Source organism: Macaca nemestrina, chromosome 18, assembly GCF_043159975.1.
Source record: "Macaca nemestrina isolate mMacNem1 chromosome 18, mMacNem.hap1, whole genome shotgun sequence".
Lineage (NCBI taxonomy): Eukaryota > Metazoa > Chordata > Mammalia > Primates > Cercopithecidae > Macaca > Macaca nemestrina.
Window position 1 is genome coordinate 13,882,195 of NC_092142.1, and position 21,487 is coordinate 13,903,681.

At 41.7% G+C, this 21,487-nt stretch overlaps 1 long non-coding RNA gene across 2 annotated transcripts; it reads left to right on the forward strand.

Moving 5' to 3' along the window:
* Positions 1-4,241: 4,241 nt before the first annotated feature.
* Positions 4,242-20,572, forward strand: LOC105467741 (uncharacterized). Of its 2 annotated transcripts, none has more exons than XR_011616109.1 (4): positions 4,242-4,387; positions 5,565-6,672; positions 6,757-6,813; positions 20,365-20,572. It is a non-coding gene; the product is annotated as an uncharacterized lncRNA (long non-coding RNA). The 2 variants fall into 2 exon arrangements; XR_011616110.1 differs by lacking the exon at positions 20,365-20,572 and adding an exon at positions 9,631-9,737.
* The last annotated feature ends 915 nt before the right edge of the window (positions 20,573-21,487 follow it).

The following is a 21,487-nucleotide window of genomic DNA, read 5'->3' on the forward strand; positions in this document are numbered from 1 at the left end:
CGTATAAGGACCTCTTCATCACCCCACCCCCACCACCAAATACACAAGCCTCTGTGGGGACTAATTCGGACCTTCCCGGTTACATTGGCTGGACCGTCTATCTAAGGCCAACCCCTCTACTTATGCAAAGCCCCTTGGTTTGCATTCAATGAAATTGAAGGATTTCACTGCTTCAGTTGTCCCCCATCTCTTCTGCATCAATTTTGCCTTCTTTGTGGATTATTTCTGTAAGTGCATATGCATGCTACAGTAACTCTCATTTTTAAGAACACTTCCCTTAATACCACATCTCCCTCCAACCACCATCCCATTTCTTTTTACCATTTACAACACAATGCCCCACATTCTAGCGTATTCTATCTGCGTATGTCTCTTATCCACACCATTTCACATATATATATATATATATTTTTTTTTTTAGACAGAGTCTCGCTCTGTTGCCTGAACTGGCGTGCAGCGGTGTGATCTCAGCTCACTGCAACCTCTACCTTCTGGGTTTAATTGATTCTCATGTCTCAGCCTCCCAAGTAGCTGGGACTATATGTGTGTGCAACCACACCTAGCTAATTTTTGTATTTTTAGTAGAGATGGAGTTTCACCATGTCGGCCAGGCTGGTCTCAAACTCCTGACCTCAGGTGATCCGCCTGCCTTGGCCTCCCAAAGTGTTGGGATTACAGCTGTGAGCCACTGCACCTGGCCTGCATTTGTTTTCTGTCTGCCTAAATAACTTTTCCTCTACATATCCCTGTGGCTACTTCTTTTCATTATTTAGATGTCTGCTGTAGCGTCCTCTCCTCCCCAGTGAGAATGGCATTTCTCCTTTGACAGGAATTTTGTCTCTCTCGTTGGCTGCCATGTCTATAGTACCCAGAACATTGTAGACTCTCAATATATCATTGTGGAGTATAAGAACAAACGAATGAGCCCTAACATAGAGATAAACGTAAAGAACTGTGAATACACGAAGCAAGGACACCCAGCACATCTCGGCATTGCGGAAAATGGTTAAAAAGACTAACAAAGAAGAAGACACTGGAAGGGAAAGAAGGTGTTTCAGAAAGAAGAACAAAAATGTACAAAGACAGGAACCATGAAAGAAGCTTGCACCATGTGCAAGTACAAGGCACATAGAATATACCATAGATATAGCTACAGCTATAGATCGGGGGTGGAAATAGGCATAGTCAGATAATAAAAGCCTTTTTTTTTTTTTTTTTTTTTTTTGAGACGGAGTCTCACTCTGTTGCCCAGGCTGGAGTGCAGTGGCGCGATCTTGGCTCACTGTGAGCTTTGCCTCCCAGGTTCACGCCATTCTCTTGCCTCAGCCTCCCGAATAGCTGGGATTACAGGCGCCCACCACCGCACCCAGCTAATTTTTTGTATTTTTAGTAGAGACAGGGTTTCACCATGTTGGCCAGGATGGTCTCGATCTCCTGACCTCGTCATCCGCCCGCCTTGGCCTCCCAAAGTGCAGGGATTACAGGCATGAGCCAACGTGCCCGGCCAATAAAAGATTTTAACTGTCAAACAGTTACATCTTTTCTGGGGTCATTTAGAAGGTATTAACGGCTAAACAGAATAGCGGCATGATCAGAAATGCTGGGATCCAACACTAATGTTGTCCTATAACTCCAAATTCCAGTCTTTCTCCTGTACTGGTTTCTCTGGACTTTCAGCATCAAGGATCTTAATTTGGTGTCTGGTTCTTGAGTCAAGCTTAATATGTTTCATAACTCTGCCATACCATCTCCACTTCTGGAATCCCATAATAAGGTAATGACCTAAAATCCTGGAAAACATATATGCACAAAAATGTTTAATGCAGTATAATTTATACCAGAAAACAAAATTTAAGGGCCAGGTGCAGTGGCTCACGCCTGTAATCCCAGCACTTTGGGAGGCCTAGTGGGGGCAAATCACTTGAGGTCAGGAATTGAAGACCAGCCTGGCCAATATGGTGAAACTCCATCTCTACTAAAAATACAAAAATTAGCCGGGCATGGTGGTGGGTGCCTGTAATCCCAGCTACTCAGAAGGCTGAGGCAGAAGAATCGCTTAAACTTGGGAGGTGGAGGTTGCAGTGAGCCAAGATCACACCATTGCACTCCAGCCTAGGTGACAAGAATGAAACTTCACCTCAAAAAACAAAAAAGAAAAAGGAAAAGAAAAAGAAAAACATATGTTTAAAAAATTAGAATAAATGAAATATTTTATAGGGGTGTAATGATTTGGAAAATTACGGTATAACTACTTATTGTTGCACTATGCAGTCATTAACTGATGTATTCCTAGAGGAACAGAAGAAAGATTTGTGGTTACCATGCACTGAGGATGAAGATGAGAGTTAATCACAAAGGTTTACGTGGGAATTTTTGGTGGCAGTGGAACTATTCTGTATCTTAATTATGGTCCACATTTGTCAAAATTCATAAAACTATGCACCATAAAGGATGAATTTTACCATATGTAAATTATATCTCAGAAACCTCAAGAAAACTTTAAACCTATGTTTCTGATTATTTTGAATGCCATGGGGAAGTTATAAAATTATGCAATATGAAACAATATTAAGTAACGTAAAAATTATGCGGAGAAAAAATACTAGAAAAAACTATGTCAAATATTGTACTAATAGTAAATTATCTTTTGGACAGAGGAGAAAAATGGTGTTTTCTACTTTTTTCATCTTTTCTGTGTTTAATTTTGATGATGATAAAATAAGTAAATTTTGTTTTAAAAATATATTAGACTGTTGAAGTCTCTCTAAACTTTCTTTCCATTGTTTTTGAGTTTAGGGATCCTCAAACACCACAAACTCCTTTGCTTGTTATCTGTGATCTACTAGAAACAGTCGTGAAAACCAAGGATAGCTCCTCAGTTTACTGGGCTAGCTTTAGCATGGGCTTGGAATGGGACTAAAAAGCTATCCCCTGTCGTGATCCCATGGCCTCAAAGCAGTAGCTCAGGTCAGGAGACAGCTTTTCTCTCAAATTGCTCTGTAATTGCGTGTCCTCTGCTGGCAAAATACACATTCTAGTCCCTGCCTCCTTTCTCAGGCTTTTATAAATATGAGACACACAGAATACTTAGTAACAGTAAAAGAAAAATGGCATTATTTTCCAAACACTTGAGGTAGACAATCTCTTCAAAGCCATTTCATAAATCACATCTTAGAGCTTGTCATAAAATACATACAGCAAAGAAAAATAACAATTGTGTCCTTTGGAAAATGGATTTTAAACTTTCAACTAAGTTCATCAGAACCTTTTTTTCCAAAGGCAATGTATGTTTTTGCTTCCTAGTCTAAATGGTTATGATGGACGGAAGTGGTGGTGAGGAGACAACATTCTAATGAGGACAAGCAGAGAAACCAAGAAACAAGATGAAAAGCTATAATAAATTATGGATTTTGATAAATTGCCCCACACTGTAGCATTTCAATTACAGAAACACATAGTTTACACAAGTAATTACTGAAGAAATTACCACAGAAGCACATCTATTCATTGAATTATGAGGCATCAATTCTCTCCCCTGATTGCATCTTCAGTTCCAAGAATGGCAATCACAGCACCACACAAAACTTTAATAACACAATCTTTTTTGGATTAAAAAGATACACTATTGGATGAGAAATATGTAAAGAGATGATAAGAAAAGGATGTAGATTCACATTGAGAAACAGAATGCCTTCAATGCGTTCATTGCAAAGCCAGAACTTTGACGATTAGAAGGTGATCACTTGAGGAGCCTGTTCTGAACATGAGTCCCAATGTTCTGTGAGGGTCTTCGGCATCATGGTGAGGGTCAGAAGAGATTATCTAGTGAGGATAAGGTCCAGCAACAAATGCATTATTTTTCTATTTTTTTGAAATAAGAGTCTCACTCTGGCACCCAGGCTGGAGTGCAGTGGCATGATCACAGCTCACTGTAGCCTTGACTTCCCAAGCTCAAGAGATCCTCTTACCTCAGCCTCCCGAGTAGTGGGGACCACAGGCATGTACCACAACGCCTGGCTAAATTTTATATATATATATATATATATAAAGACAGGATCTCACTGTGTTGTCCAAGCTGGTCTTAAACTCCTGGCCTCAAGCAAGCCTCCTGCTTTGGCCCTCCCAAAGTTCTGGGATTACAGGTGTGAACCACCATGCTTGGCCCTAACCAATGCATTCTATTCACGTTAGCATGTCATGTGATAAGTCTCACTGGAAATTTAAGGGCTTTTAATCTAATATTTTTTGCCGTTATTTTGAATAAAATCATGATTTGGTTTGATTTGACTTTCTGACTTTCATTTTAGGTTCAAGGAGTACACGTGCAATCTACATGGGTAAATCACATATCACAGGGGCTTGATGTACAGATAATTTTGTCACCCAGGTAATAAGCATAGAACCCAATAGATGGTTTTTGAATCCTCATGCTCCGCCGACCTTCCACCCTCAAGATGGCCCTGGTGTCTATCATTCCCTTCTTTGTGTCCATATGTGTACTCAGTGTTTAGGCACTTATAAATGAGAACACACCATGTTTGGTTTTCTGTTCTTTTGTTAATTCGCTCAGGATAATGGCCACCAGCTTCATCCATGTTGCTGCAAAGAACATGATCCTACTCTTTTTTATGGCTGCATAGTATTCCATGGTGTATATGTACCATATTTTCTTTATCCAGTCCACTATTCATAGATGTTTTAGGTGTATTCCATGTCTTTGTTATTATGAATAGAATACTGTGATGAACATACACTTGCATATGTCTGCCTTCATGACAAAGACTCCAAAAGCAACAGTCTTACTTTCAATCCAGTGCTTAAATCCTTTCAACTCAGTGTCCAGTGTATATGTATACACACTATGTATATGTATACACAGATATATGCATGGGCATACGTGCGTACACACACTCACACACATGAACCTCCTATAGCAGACCATTCTTGGTGCTCCCTCATGCTCCCTCACTCTTATAACTTCAATGCAGACCAACCTAACTTGCAACTCCAAATTCAATGCCTGAGGACTTTCTTTGGCACCAAAGCAGTTTGTCCACCCATTTGGCAGGCTAGAAGTGCAGCCCTCAGCCAAGGACTATCGGGAGTTGGTATATAAATACCCCAACTCCCTTTCCCATCACAGGGATAGCTCCAAGGTTTAGGGTCTACACTGTTTCTCAGAAATTTTCCCAGTGGACTTAAGCTTCAGGTGCCCTCAACTGCAATGAGTTTCAAAATATACGCTTTATTTCTGCCTCCTCTTTACTGTGTCATTCTCCACTCCCCTACTGATTTTTCCTGGGATCGTCTCTAAAATACCTGACTTGAATCCTTATCTTAGGATTTTCTTCAGAACCTAAGTTTGGGGAATCCAAAGTAAGACATTCCTCATCCCTAAATTTAGGGTAATGATGCTCCCATAGTGAGCATTAAATGAGCAAATTACATGTAAAGTGTAAATCACAGTGCCTGGTTCAAGTAGGTGATTATTAATATTTATTATTATTACTGCTATCCCCTTTTTTGTTAAAGTATATTTCCTCGGTATCTTCTCCTCTTTCCAGGTTCTCGCCATTTCATTTGCTGTCTCTTTCCAACACTGTGGCTTTCATCCCCAACCACGAAAATGCAGGCTGACCAAAGGAGGACAGTAGCCCTGTATTCATTGGCATCAGTCACTTGTGGCTTCTCAACAGACCTTCTACCCAGGTGTCCAGATTCCTCAGGAATCTTTGGGAAGCAAAATCAATGGGGAACTCAGTGGCAACAAGCTGTGTGTTATTTTTCTGTATTGTAACTTTGCATCTGTGTTCCCCTCCTGGCTAGAGCGGAAGCAGGAGCCGCTTCATGCTGTTGGGTGCAGGCTCTGGTGATGACGATCAAAGAGTAAAGGTTATTGGTCCCAGACATGACAGTTTCATCTCCAGGGGCCATAAACAGTAGTGGCTCCGGAATCCAAGCAAAAAGGTGAATGAGAAAAACAGAGTAATGTAGTACATGATGAGTTGGAGAATGGGAACCCAGCCTAAAGAATTTTAAATTAAGATATTTAAAAACTGTGTGAGAGCCAAGAAATCCATATATAGCCCCACAAAATGTGCACCCCCGCCTTTGCCTGAACCCAGCCTTAACAGTTTACAAAGTTTTGTTGCAGTCTACAAACCATTTACAAAGCATTTGGTCCTCTTTACAGTCTTGTGTGGTCAGCCGGAATTTATTATCAGAATCTCCATTTTAGAGTGCAAGGAATTGAAGACCTCAACATTTAAATGCCTCTTCTAAGAAAAGAGCACACAGTTAAAACGCATGAAATATCTGATTCCAAACACTGTGTTGTTTCTATGAACACACTCAGAGGTGGGGTTTTGGGGACAGAATGTCCTTCACAAGGTTGTGGAGGGTTGAATCACCGATCAACTAAACTCTTGTTGAAAAGGGAGAGTCCTCAAAAGAGTGAGTATGATTCATGGCAACTCATCCACGTCAGCAGATCAGTCACTCAGAGAGGATAATAAACTCACAGAATAAAGGACAAAAGGATATTCGACATGACGGCAGGACTTTTCATTCATGGGGTATAGTGGATCTAATGTTGCCCCTCAAATTCATGTCCACCCAGGACCTCAGAAAATGTCCTCATTTGAAAAGAGGGTCTTTGCTAACATGACTAAGGTAAAGAGTGAGGTGAGATCATATTGGAATTTGGACCCTGAACCCATTGAATATCCTTGTAACATGATGTTATCTGTCCTATAGGAGCTTCCTGATGATTCCATGTCAAGAGGGTTGTGAAAGTTCAGTGCCTGGTGCATGGTGAGTGCTCAACCCCTTGCACCTAGGCAATCATCTCATGGTATAGTTTTCTGGGACTGCTGTGACAAATGACTATAAGCTCAGTGGCTTAGGACAATGAAAGTATATTATCTCACGGTTCTGGAGGCCAGAAGTCAGAAACCAAGGCATCAGCAGGGCCACGCTCCCTCTTAAGGCTCAAGGGCAGAATTCTTGCCTCCTCCAGCTTCTGGTGGCTCCAGGTGTCCCTTGGCTTATGGCAGCATCACAGATAAAGACACACATGATGAAATGTGTCATCACAGATAAAGACACACATGACAAAGGGCCATGTGAAGACAGTGGCAGAGGTTGGAGTGATGGGGAGTATTTCAGATTGTGTATACAAGGAAGTGTTAATATTAGAGCTGAGACCGCCAGGTGCGGTGGCTCACGCCTGTAATCCCAGCTCTTTGGGAGGCCGAGGTGGGTCGATCACTTGAGGTCAGGAGTTCAAGACTAGCCTGGCCAACATGGTGAAACCCTGTGTCTACTAAAAATACAAAAAATTAGCCGGGCGTGGTCGCAGGTGCCTGTAATCCCAGCTACTTGGGAGGCTGAGGCAGGAGAATCACTTGAACCCAGTAGTTGGAGGTTGCAGTGAGCTGAGATCGCGCCACTGCACTCCAGCCTCAGCGACAGAGTGAGACTCCATCTCAAAAAAAAAAAAAAAAAAAAAAAGAAAAAAAAAAAAAAAAATATATATATATATATATATATATATATATATATATTAGAGCTGAGAACTCAATGATGGAAAGGAGGGACCCCAGGAAGATCTAGAATATTTTAGGAAGAGGGAACAACAGCAAGTGCAAAGCCCCCGAGGCAGGAGAGAGGTTGAACAATGGAAAGAAAGCAGTGAGGCTGGGCCAGATGGGATGAGAGATGAGGCATTCACATCTCCCTCTCTATAGTTTAAGCTCCATGAAGACCTTGTTCATTTTGTTCACGGCCCTATCTCCAGCCCCTAGAAACTCTCCCACTCAGTTTTACTCATCCATGCAGAAAGAAAGTTAAACTAGATGATGCGTAAGTGCTTCGCCAGCTCAAACCTTCTACCATTTGAACTTTCTAAAATAACGGAATTGAGTCCACTGACTTCCCTTTCCGGCACCAGCAAAATGTCCTCATCATCATTTTAAAAACCGTCCAAGTGATAACTCTTAACCATAGGTCAGCAAACACACAGCTAAGCCGGGGATTTCCAGCACGTTCTCTCGGATGTGCAGTTTGTTGAAATGTAAACGAAGCAAGATTCTGTGGGTGAAAGTCTGGACCCTTCAACTCCAGGTCTTCCTGAGAAAGTCAGATACACGAGGAAGCTTTTAAAAATAGCTTCCCCACCACATTTTTAATGCATACTCAGTTTTTAAAATGTTAGTAAGTATTCACTGCGAAGGGAGGAGGAACAAGTGACTAATACAATTTTTCCCTCTCCGTGGACATATCTCTGTCCCTGCTTCTTTCCCAAGTTGATTTGTGGGAAGAACACATTCTTCTTCAAGAAGTGATGGGCACAGGCCAGGTGCCATGGCTCACACTTGTAATCCCAGCACTTTGGGAGGCCAAGGTGGGCAGATCACAAGGTCTGGAGTTCGAGACCAGACTGGCCAACATAGTGAAACCCCATCTCTACTAAAAATACAAAAAATTACCCCGGCATGGTGGTGGGTGCCTGTAATCCCAGCTACTTGGGAGACTGAGTCAAGGAGAATCGCTTTAACCTGGGAGGCAGAGGTTGCAGTGAGCCAAGATTGCGCCACTGCACTCCAGTCTGGGTGACAGTGCGAGACTCCGTCTCACAAAAAAAAAAAAAAAAAAGAAGTGATAGGCACAAAGATAAAAATCTACTGAAGATCTTTGCTCTTCTTTCTTACACACAGACATACACATGCACACATACACTCCTACACACACAAATGTCCCAGATGCACAGCCATTTATGCTATTCACTAAAATACACATAAGCACCAACACAAACTTATATTCACAACCTTCAGCACATGCACAAATATTCACATGCACACCTGCCTATAAGCACATGTATGAGTATTCATATGCATCCCAACACACGTTATATTTATGATTATAAGTATATGAGTACATGAATGGTTATAAGTACATGAGTACACGAATGAGTACATGAATGATATATTCACATGCATATATCTTACATGTAAGTTACAAAGCACACAAATATGGGCTTGCATATAAATCCTGAGATACACATGCATATAAAGACATAGGACACAAGCCCTTACAAACAGATGCATATGTAACTGGCACATGTACTGACATATATTCATGTACATAAGTACTTAGAAACATACCACATGCATACAATCATTACTCCCCACACAGAGCATGCAGACACAATTGTTGTGCACAGACATAGACACCAAGGGGCTCCATTCTGTTTTCCTAAACGACCAGGCGAAAAAGAAATACAATTGGTGGAGTTGGGGATGCATTTTGTTTCTGCTTTGTATTTTCTCTGCTAGAAAATAGAAAATCGGTTGTGGTGGAATAAGTGAAGTAGTCAGAAAATAAGCTGCAGGGTTCTCCAGAGTGAGAGGTCTGGTGTTCCTCTCTGCAGAGAAACCAAGAGCGAGGAGCTTAGGCTCTGCAGGGAGCTGGAGCTGCACGCCTGAAATTCATGAAATCCTCACCAGAGGGAGTCTCCCCGGTGGTTCCTCGTTATCCCACAAATTAATATTAACAACATCCTTCCATGTATGATTTACTTTGACTTTGAGGGAAATGCCTTCCTGCCTATGTTCTGTTTGTATTTTTAAGCTTCCACCCAGGTGGGAAGGACAGGTGTCACAATGCCATTTCAGGGGCAGCAACCACCAAGACATGGCAGTGGTCATCGTGCACCTTCTATGGCGTCGGGCTTTGTGGCAAGTGCTTTTGTTACCTTAACTCATTTCATCCCTGCAACAACCCTGGGGGTAAATGTATTAATATCACCATTTCACAGTTGAGTAAAGTGAGGATAAAAACAGTAAAAACAGTAACAACTTGCTCAAGGTCACAACAGATGAAGCTGCTATTTAAACCCAGGTTGGCTTTGAAAAGACCGGCTCAGGGGGTGGTGGAACCTGGGGTGCTTTAGAATAATGAGATTATTTTAAGCCTTATTTTTAAACTTTTTTTTTTTTTTTTTTTTTTTAAGTGAGAACAGCCAGAACCACTTCACAAGGCCAGGCTAGCTCTCTTCACTTCTAATAATTGGCCTCTGTCCCAAGGGAGCAATTCTCTGTGGGAAGCAGAAGTTACAAAAGCCACAAAAGGAGAAAAGATGACCATGTTCAGGCTGTTGACTATAGCAGAGCTTCTCAACCTCAGGCGCTATCGATCTATTGGACCAGATAATCCTTTGTTGTGGGGATCCGTTCTGTGCACTGTGGGATATTGAGCCACATTGCTGGCCTCTACAATCTAGATGCCAGTAGCACCCTCCATCCTTTGTGACAACAAAAAATGTCTCCAGACATTGCCAAATGACCCCTAGGGGACAAAATCACCCCTGATTGAGAACCACTGGGCCACAACCTGCTTTCTGAACACCTGCTATGTGCCAAGCATTGAATGATGTGTTTTAATTCACTTGCTCTTCCCAGCAACTCCATAAAGTATGACTATTCATTTCCCCATTCTATAAGTGGAGAAACTGAGGCACCAAGAGGGTAGATTCCTCGACTAAGATGACACATATTTTTCCACCATCTTCTATTACCACTTCCAGTATTAGCAACTACTATTGAACACTCTATCTCACTCTATGCTAGACACTGTGCTTTACATGATCTGTGTTAAGTTTTACCACAATTCTCTGCAGTAGCTACCACTAACCACTTCCATTTTACAGGTGAGAGAACAGAGGCCCGCCTACCAAAAAGGTAGAGCAGAGATTCGATCTTGCGTCCATGTGACTTAAAGCCTAAGTGCTCACCAAGTCTAAAATGCCACTACCCTAGCAGAGAGAAAAGATTACATTGGAACTCCAGAACCGAAACACATGCTTTCATTTGAGCATTTCCTGGCTTGTGAGCCAGGCACAATGATTTTGAATAACTGAGCTGCTATTTAAAAAAAAAAAAAAAAAAAAAAATCGTGCAACTGAATTCTAAAGAAAATTTCTTGTGGCTTCATTGTTAAGCTTTAACCATCCTTTCCCTGTGAATCACCACCAAATTGTTCACTGTGCTTTAGTTAGCGCCAATTAACTCCTTACAATTGAGCATATTTTCCACTATTACAGGGGCTGCATAAAATCTTCCAACTGGGGAGGCCCAGAAACATCAGAATCCAAACCAGATGATGATCCTCATCTCATTATGACCCAAAATAAACCAGTCATGGCTGTAAAGGATTACAAATAAAATCCTATTAAAATCTAGCATGCACCAGGTCCTCTAAAATAGCAAAAGACCACAACTATGAGTGTTCTGGGAGAATATGCTTACTCTATTTTGGGGGGAAAGTAAAAGCTATAAAAAAAATTAACTAGCGTCTATTCCTTTTTCCTCATGGTAATAAAACCACAGGGTTTGGCTGAGCATCTTCTGCCTCTTACACACAGAGTCTCTTCCTCACCTCCAGGGGTGGGCTCTGATTGGCTTAAACCAAGCCACATACTCCAGGAAGCCATTCTGATTGGTTCAAACCTGATACAACGTGAGCCAATGAGATAGGAGATCTATTTGCTAGAGATTTAAAATATATATATATATATTTCATGCCCACCTGAGATAACTACAGGGAACAGCATAGGAATAAGAAAACAGAGGGCTTATATGCTATGAGTCCGTATTTATTTTTGCTATAAATACTCTGTTATAAATTAATGAAAAAAATCACAGTAAAATCTCTGTGACAGAAGAGCTCTCACATTTGTTTTCTTTTTTGTTTCTGTTTCTCTTTTTCTTTCTCTCTTTTTTTTTTTTTTAAGACAGAGGCTAGAGTGCCGTGGCTCAGTCTTGTCTCACTGCAACCTCTGCTTCCTGGAGGTAATAGTCTGGAGGATGAAGCAGCATGCACTCTGCCATTGCTTCTAGCAAAATTAATGTCCCCTACGCACACTCATTCCATAGCTGGGCCAATGAAAAAATGAATGAGCTCTGAGAGTATGTAAATGATTCACAGCTCATTGGCTCCTTAAAGTACCCCATTTATAATAAATGTATGAAAAATAAATAGCAGTAAAACTCTTTGACACTAGAGCCCTCACGTTTGTTTTCTTAATGCCCCAGGTTGCACCTAAGAGAAGATCTGGGAATTACCAAGGTTACGTTGATGCAGATGGTGGGGAAGGGGAGTCATTACAGGCTTCTGGAATCCAAAAGCTGCTCCCAGTTCCCCAAAGTCAAGGCTACTGTTACCAATGGTGTTTGCAAAATTCCTATTCCAACAACTTAGGCTTGGATATTCAATATTACTTTTGAAGGTTAATAAGGGAAATTGACTTTTTTTTTTTTTTGAGTTGGAGTCTCGCTCTGTCGCCCAGTCTGGAGTGCAATGGCGCAATCTCTGCTCATGGCAACCTCTGCCTCCCGGATTCAAGTGATTCTCCTGCTTCAGCCTCCTGAGTAGCTGGGATTACAGGCATGTGCCGCCACGCCAGGCTAATTTTTGTATTTTTAGGAGAGATGGGGTTTCAGAATGTTGGTCAGGCTGGTCTGGAACTCCTGATCTCATGATCTGCCTGCCTCAGCCTCCAAAATTGCTGGGATTACAGGCTTGAGCCACCACTCTCGGGCGACTTTTTTTTCAAAAACAAAATTTAAAAGCCGCACAGGAGGCTGTACCAGTCCTATGTATGAGGTTACTCACCTATTCATCCATCTATCCATCCATCCCTGCATTCATTCATTCATTCATTCATTCAATGTTTACGGAGTATTCATCATATGCCAAGAATGTCACTAGGCACAGAAACAAGCTATTAGCCTTGCTAAGAGTAATGTAGCCATTTAGAGTCCATACAGTATTTTTATAGCACATCATTAAAACTTTTATGAGCCGGGAAAGCTGTGGTCTTATGGTTAAGAAAGGGGGCAGTGGAGTCAGATAGCATGGGTTCAAAAAGATGGCTCTACCACTTAGAACATGTTATTACATGAGGAACTTGACTTATCTCAGCCCTAATTTCCACATCTACTAATCAGAGCTAATCAAAGTCTTTAGGGTTGTCGGGAGAATTAAGTGAGCAAATAACCTACATAGACTGTTAGTACAGTGCTTGGTTATCATAAGCACTTCATAGATTTTAACTATTATTATCCCTAAAATCATCTACCTGTACAAAACTATGTCATGAACACACATTTTTTCTGTACTGTGAACACAACATTTTTTTCTGGGCTTACAAACATTAATCCTGACTTCCATATAGAGGTGTGTTTTGGTAATGAATAAAGATGGTATAACCACCCTCAGAGCTTTCCAAAAAAAGAGGAAAGAAAACACATTCTTCCACCTAAATCTGAGAACATTTAGTAGTTCCTTTAATACCAGGAAAACAAAGGATACATGAGGGTTACATGAGAAGAAACAATTGTGAATGAACAAGGATTCGAATCGGTTGAAAAATGAGCAAGAGAGAGAGAACTTTCACAACAGGCATTTCAGACAAGCCCAGAGGTCTGCAAATAAGATGGACTGCCTGAGGAGGTAGTAAGTTCCCCACTCCACCCAAAGTGCAAGCAAACATATTGTGGTCATTTGTCACGGTGGAGCATAATGTAAGTATTGGCCCCACCGAGCTTTAAGACTACCTCTTAGACAGACTGATATTCCCTTGTTCTCTTCCTGTAGCCCTTTGTCCAATGTTACTCAGGTGGAGGGAAGGGGACAGGTATTTTGTATTTACAGGTAAAATAACTATCCAGCCCCGCAGTGCAGTTTGGCCTGGGGAGGTAGGACTTTGGAGAATCAAATTTTATCTATGTTCAGTTCCTCACTCTGCTACTCAGATCTTACTCTACATGCTCAGTGGCAAACAACCTTACACTCCTGGTTCTCAGTTTCCTCACTTGTTAGGAAAAGCAAAAGAGAGAAAATATGATCGAACTTGAGATTATACAGATATAGATGAGATGAGCTATGCAAACCACTTAGCTTAACCAGATAAAGCCAATTTCCTATTCCACCCTTTAAATCTCCCTGAATTCCTCCTCCAGGATGTGTGTTTATTTATTTCACTCACCAAACACCATCAATCAGTTTTGTACCAAACATGTTCAATATTAAGTCACTCTGCTAAATAAGTGACCACTCGGGTATTTTTATTATTTCTCATTTAACAGATGAAACGGAGGCACAGGAAAGTTAAATAACTTGCCCAAGGTCGTACAACTAGTAGGCGCCAGGGTTGGTTGGAATTTGAACACAGTCTGACTCCGGAGTCCCATGCCTTAACTCGTGTATCATTCTACTTTTCACTTAACTGATGAATAAACAATCAGCCCTTTGTATCTGTGGGTTCTCCCTCCTCAGATTCAACCAATCACAGATCAAAAATACTCTGAAAAATAAAAAATAAAAACAATAATATAACAACAAAAAATAATACAAATTTTTAAAATACAGTATAAAAAGAATTGCATAGCATTTACATTGTATTAGGTTTTATAAGTAATCTAGAGATGATTTAAAGTATATGGAATATGCATAGTTGACATGCAAAGACAACGCCATTTTATATAAAGGATTAGAGCATTTGTGGATTTTGATATCTGCTGGGGTCCTGGAATCAATCCCCTCCAATACTGAGGGGTGACAGTAACTTTCTTGGGAGTGTAACATTTGGTTCTCTAGTCTATTCCAAGCACTTAAAACAGTGCCTGGCACGTAATAAGGGTTGATTAAATATTGAAATAATGAATGAATAATAAGTGAATAAACAATATTCTTCAAAAAGTGTCAATTCCCTCTTCCTTCCTCTCCCCTAAGGAGGTGGAAAAACTTGAATTCAAATCTCTTGCATTCTCTTTGAATCTGAGATTTTGCACAAAATTTGACCAAATTACATATAATCAAGGATCCATCATAAAGATGAATTCAGATAATTAGACCAAAAATACAATCTGCAAATTCCCATGCGATGGATGTGTCTGGAAAATGTATTTGCCTGGAATTTCAACCAAACCCAATGTCCCTTTGAGGCCACTAAGGAGAAGCTCAGCCTGGTGAATAACAGGACATTTGAGTGCTGGGATTAAATGATGATTAGAAGACACCCGTGGCAAAGCTGCCTTATAACAAGATTAATTTGGGGGCAAGAAAAGGGTGGTTATTAATGTGTCCGGGAGACAACTCCAGGCACTGTTTCCCTGATGGCAGCAGGATCTCCGGTTATTTATAGCCACTTCTCAGGAGGAACATGGCACAGGGTGTCCGAGGAGAGAACCACGCCAAGGTGCACTAATGGAACTTTGAGGATAATTTACTGCTCAAGTTCAAGGACTTTTGCAACAAGAAAGAGCCTCTCAAACTCCCAGCAACCTCTACCCAGGAAGGAGATGAATGTGACTGTGCAGGTCTGTCATTCAAGATTCACCATCTCATCAATCTCATCTTCTCCCACCGTCCCCGTGGCTCACTCCTCTCCAGCCACCACAGCCTCAGGCAGCTCCTCAAACATGAAAAGCACGCTCCCACCACAGGGTTTTCATTTTTGTCCTCTCCTCTGCATGGACACACTTTTCTGACATCCTTTTAAACTACAGGCTTCCGATCACCTGATGTTAGTAATTGAAGGTTGCAGTGAGCTGTAACTGTGCCACTGCACTCTGGCCTGAGCGACAGAGTGAGACTGTCTCAAAAGCAAAATAAAATTAAACTAAAAGTTGAAAATAATAAAATATAAACTTCCTTTTCTGCTTCCCTGCTTTGCATTTTTCTACAACTCTTACCATATCCATGCTTGCTTTGCCCCCAGTTTGCTGTGTGATCTTGGGCTAATCACTATCTCTCTCTGGGTTTTAGCTTCCCATCCACAAAATCAGGGCAGTGGTTGACAATTCTCCAAAATCCTTTCTAGCATTCGCATCCCACGTCTCTGTGTGCAAATAATGTAGGTGAGCTTGATGCTGTGTCTGGTAAACATAGATAGTTTCAGGCTTACTTATCAATAACAAGAAAGTGACATTGTACATAGTCACTTCTTGTTATTTTCAGTAAAGTCACCACCAACTCCCAAGTAGTCAATTCTGAGCCATGGCTCCTAAGAGAAATACACGGTTGGGTTCCTGCGAGCCTCTGACCACAACATTTTCATCAATCAATCAATGCATCACCTTGTTTTTTGTGTATTTGTGTTTAAGGGCATCTTATGTAACATATGTTGATTCAGTAACACTGAGCTCACAGTCACAAGTACAATAACACATTCCTGAGCAACACTTATCCAACACACGTATGTCCTTCTTCAGGCATGTCACAGCCTTTGGAACACGAGGTAGCACTTTCACAGCTTACTTGGGGAACAACTTTAAACAGCAAAGTCACCAAGAAAAAGCACACAAATGTGACAAATATGGCACTAAATAGACTGCAAAAAAAGGTATTTGTTTATCACATGAGAGCTGAAACAATACGGCAGAGTGTTGCCCTGTTTTCCCTAAGCTAGAAATGTTTTCATCATCTGATTAAAATTTTTCAGGGCTCTGTACATGTCTGTGAGTGACCGTGAAAGTGCCGTGAGTATTGATTCAGAGGTTACAAATAAATTTTAGCAAGTAAGCAAATCCACAAATACAGAGTCTGGGAATAATGAAGACCGATTGTATAGTTTACAAAGATAATTATTATCTGCCTTTCCCACCACAATGTAAGCTCCAAGAAAGTAGGTGTTGTTCTGTTTTGTTCACCACTTTCTCTCTAGCTCCTAGAATATAGTAAACTCTTAACAAATATTGGTGACATAAATAAGCCTGAAAATATCTATTTTGACCAGACACAGTATCGAGTTTATTTAAATTATTAGCACGCAGAGATGTGTGATGTGAGTGCTAGAAAGGATTCTAGAGAACTGTCAACCACTGCCCTCATATTGTAGACGTGAAACTAAAGCCCAGAGAGGGGTACTGATCAGCCCAAGATCACACAGCAAACTGGGGTCAAAGCTAGCATGAATTTTTTTTTTTACTTTTTCTGGTTTTAGTTTTGTTTTTTTTCTCCAGAAACATTCTCACTTTGTCACCCAGAATACCCAGAATGGAGTGCGGTGGCATAATCATAGCTCATTGCAGCCTCAAACTCCTGGGCTCAGGTCATCCTCCCACCTCAGTCTCCCAAGTAGCTAGGATTATAGGCATGTGACACCATGCCTGGCTAATTTTATATATTTTTTTTTTCTAGAATCAGGGTCTCTCTGTGTTTCTCAGGCTGGTTTTAAACTCTTCGTCTCAAGCAAGCCTCCCATCTCGGCCTCCCAAAATGTTGGGATTACAGGCATGAGCCACCACATCCAGCTGAGCGTGGACTTCTTAAGCTATGGCTCAGAGCTCATTCCATTGTACTATATTTCCAGCACCTTACAGACATGATCTTTGTTATTATTGGGATGTCTCAGAGCATCTGACTCAGGGCTTAGAACAGAGTGGGTGTTCAATAAATGCTGACAGGATGGATTACAGAAAAGGTAGGGGATATGCCTAGAAGATGAAAAGGCAGACTGCACCTTCAGCGAAAGTCAATCACATCAGTTGGAAAGGCTGACTTGATTTTCAGCAGTAGCTCTCTCAGGAAAAAGTTAATGGGGAAGAAAGAGGAGCTCTGTGCGTCAGTCAAGATTTCATGTTCCAAGTAATGAAAAGATAAACAGACTTGCTTTAAAATAAACAAGAGAGAGAATTCATTGACTTGTGCAACAGAGAAGTCCAGAATTAGGGAGAATTTCAGATGTGATTTGCTCCAGTGATTGAAAATAGCATTGGGGTAGCAGTTTTGCAGCTCTGTTTTTCTGTAAATCTCTTAGCTGTGTCCTCGGGATAGCTTCTCTCACTAGCAAACTGTGTACAGGAGTCTAAGGTTTAGTATCTACCCAACACAGCATGCAGAAGAAAAGAGCTTCTATGGTCCAGAATTCCCACCTGGAGATTCACACCTGAGATTCACTGTAATTGGGCTGGCATAAGTCATGTGGTCACCCCTGAACCAATCACCATAGCCAGGAGGGTGGCAGCTGCTGATTGGCTGAGCAGGATCACATGTTCTAATCATGCTGCTAAATATTGGTATCAGCACCTGAAGAATCTTCTATAAAAATTCAGGGATGGTAGAAAGAAGGGAGAGGGGAATGAATACCAAGAAACAATAGTTTTCCACACTATATACACGTATGAGGTCAGACACCTCCAACGGACTTCCAACACAGGAACAGAGATTTGAGAAATTGTTAACTGTTTTAAAGAATTTATTGCTCTACAGATACTATTGCTCCAGGTTCCATGGTAGGTTCTAGGGATACAGAGGTGAAAAACTTCTAATCCTGATCTGCAAAAATAGCTCACAGGTAATTCACAACAGTTGGTTCATAAGATACATGAAAAAAGAGATCTGTTCAAATGCACTATATTAGAAAAAAAAAAGGCAAAAAAGAAAAGAGAGAAGAGGCTATGTCAGTGCCATGTCAGTCCCAGAACAAAAACATTGCTTCCGTGTTATTTATTCTTAACAACTTTTTTTTTTTTTTTTTTTCTGAGACAGCATCTCTCTCTGTCGCCCAGGTTGGAGTGCAGTGGCACAATCTCGGCTCACTGCAAGCTTAACCTCCAGGGTTCAAGCGACTCTCCTGCCTCAGCCTCCCAAGTAGCTGGGATTACAGGCGCCCAACACCACGCCTGGCTGATTTTCGTATTTTTGGTAGAGGTGGGTTTTCACCATGTTGGCCAGGTTGGTCTCAAACTCCTGACCTCAGGTGATCCACCCGTCTCAGTCAGCCTCCAAAGTGCTGGGATTAAAAGCATGGACCGCCACGCCTGGCTTTAACACCTTTTTGAATATCACATGTACACTAGGGACAGAAATGTGCACTCAATGAACGCTTTGACGGTTATTAGTCCCAGAATATTGGAAGCGTTTGGTTTTTCCAGTGACTGTCTTTGAGAGAATCAGTAGCCTCCTCCCACAAGGCACTCTGCATTTCTTACATAACTTGCAGCATCTCCAACTAGGAAGACTTGGCCCCACATCCATTACAATACCCCAGAGAGACTCCCATAACTTCATTCTCGTGCTGCTGTCAGAGAGCTACTCCACTGTGAAGCATTCTAAGTGAGAAAGAAACTGTGGGCAGGAACCTCTCCATGTTCCCTTGATAGCTATCAGGAGGGAGAGGGTTGACAGCAAAATCACTTCCTCTACTTTTACTTGGGGTTTGTGCCAAAGCGTGCTGATCCTTCAGGACTCTGCTCAGATCCAGACTTCAGAATGGTGAGATGTGGGGAGCTGAGGCTGGAACAGTCCCTAGAGGAAGTGCTGGCTCCATGAGTCTGCGGTGCCATGCAGGTCAAGGTAGTGACGTGAGTGGCCGTACGTGCCAGGTGATGGACTAGGGGAATTGCTTGCACAAGCCCTGGAATAGAGTAGATGGTAAATAAGTGTTAAATTGTGTGTAGGAATGTGACAGCAGAAAAGAGGTGCCAGATGATGTTTCCATATTGGTTGCAATTCAAATTAGCTTAAGAAAAAAAAAAAAAAAAGGAAAAGACAGCTGTATTGGCTGGTATAGCTGGCAAATTAAAGATAGGACTAGTTTTCGGCAGGAGTGGATCCAGGGACATCATTGAGACCGTGAGAGCTCTGTCTCTTTTTAACTCCTGGTTTGCTTCTCTGTAGGTGATGGCCTCGTCCTCACCTTCCAGAGACAACTTTTCTCCACATTGAGGGGAAGGTGGTTGTCCTCAGTCACTGACTAACAGTCTTACAGCTTTGTGACATGAAAAGTAAATCCTTTTTCCTTCTAGCACCTAATCAAGAATTGCAGAGGAAATTGTCCGATTAACCTAGCTTGGTTAGGGCAGAAACCCCTGAAACAGGTATTATAAATCAGAGAAATTGGGTTCTATGACTGGCGAGCCTTGGAATGCATATCCACCCTAATGATAGGGTGGCCTGATTTAGTAAACAAAAATGCAGTATAAGTATGGACTAAAAATGATTCATTCCTGGCTGGGCACCGTGGCTCATGCCTATAAATCCCAGCACTTTGGGAGGCTGAGGCAGGCAGATCACCTGAGGCCAACAGTTTGAGACCAACCTGGCCAACACAGTGAAACCCCATCTCTATTAAAAATACAAAAATTAGATGGTCGTGGCGGCAGGCACCTATAGTCCCAGCTACTCGGGAAGCTGAGGCTGGAGAATCTCTTGAACCCGGGAGGCTGAGGTTACAGTGAGCCAAGATTGTGCCACTGCATTCCAGCCTGGGTGACAGAGTAAGACTCTATCTCAAAAAAAAAAGATTCATTCCTTATATGAAATTCCATTTCAACTGGGTGTCTTATCTTTTTTATCTAGCAACCTGACGATGGAGGCAGAAGAAGGATTCTATGATTGGAAACCTGCCAGACTCACCTGCTATGGAGAAGAAAGGCTAAATCCACCAGACTGTTGGATGGACTTAAAACAAATTGCCCTCTGCAGGTCTGTTTCTTATTAATATACTCATAGAAATGCACAAGAACTGAAAACTTGATAGGGAAACCAAAAAATAAAAATAAAAATAAAGCTGTAAACCAATGTTTCTTAAAACATGCTCCGTAGAACACTCGTTTGGTGGACTGTAAAGCATTCTTTCATATTAAAGGACTTGCGTGTTAATCGTGTTTCTCTGCTGTAGGACCCTCATTGCATTAATATGTCAATTTCTGTTGTGAAATTCTCAGGAGAGAGAGTGAGTATGTGATATTCCTCAAATGCATCAGGTCATGGAAGCTAAGAGCGGAAAAGCGTTAGGGTAGCAGAACAGTTTTCATAGCACAACAGCTCCTTGCATGTGGTGGAAATCACAAAGTTCAGGGGAACATTTTACTGGCTGTATTGTTAGTAGGATGGATGCTACATACTGCGTCTTCTGAACTATAATATGGCATCCCCAAGAAACAAAATTAGAGGAAATATTGATCCCATCTCACCATTTCCAGCTAAAACTAAGATGCCGAGTCTGCAATGCCCCAAAATAAATGTGCTCATTCCCTGAACACATGGGGCCTTTGTCTTATTTATTTATTTATTTATTTATTTTGAGATGGAGTTACACTCTTGTTGCTCAGGCTGGAGTGCAATGGCATGGTCTCGGCCCACTGCAACCTCCATCTCCCAGGTTCAAGCGATTCTCCTGCCTCAGCCTCCCGAGTAGCTGAAATTACAGGCATCCGCCACCACGCCAGGCTAATTTTTGTATTTTTAGTAGAGATGGGGTTCACCATGTTGGCCAGGCTGGTCTCGAACTCCTGACCTCAAGTGATCCGCCCGCCTCGACCTCCCAAAGTGCTGGGATTCCAGGCGTGAACCACCGCGCCCGGCTAAGACTCTGTCTTGAGTCATCCCAGCCACGTTTTGAAGTTGCTCTTGCATCCGCTCATAAGTTATAACTCCCAGTATGCATTGCAACAGGAAGTGTAGGGAAAAGAGTGCAGAG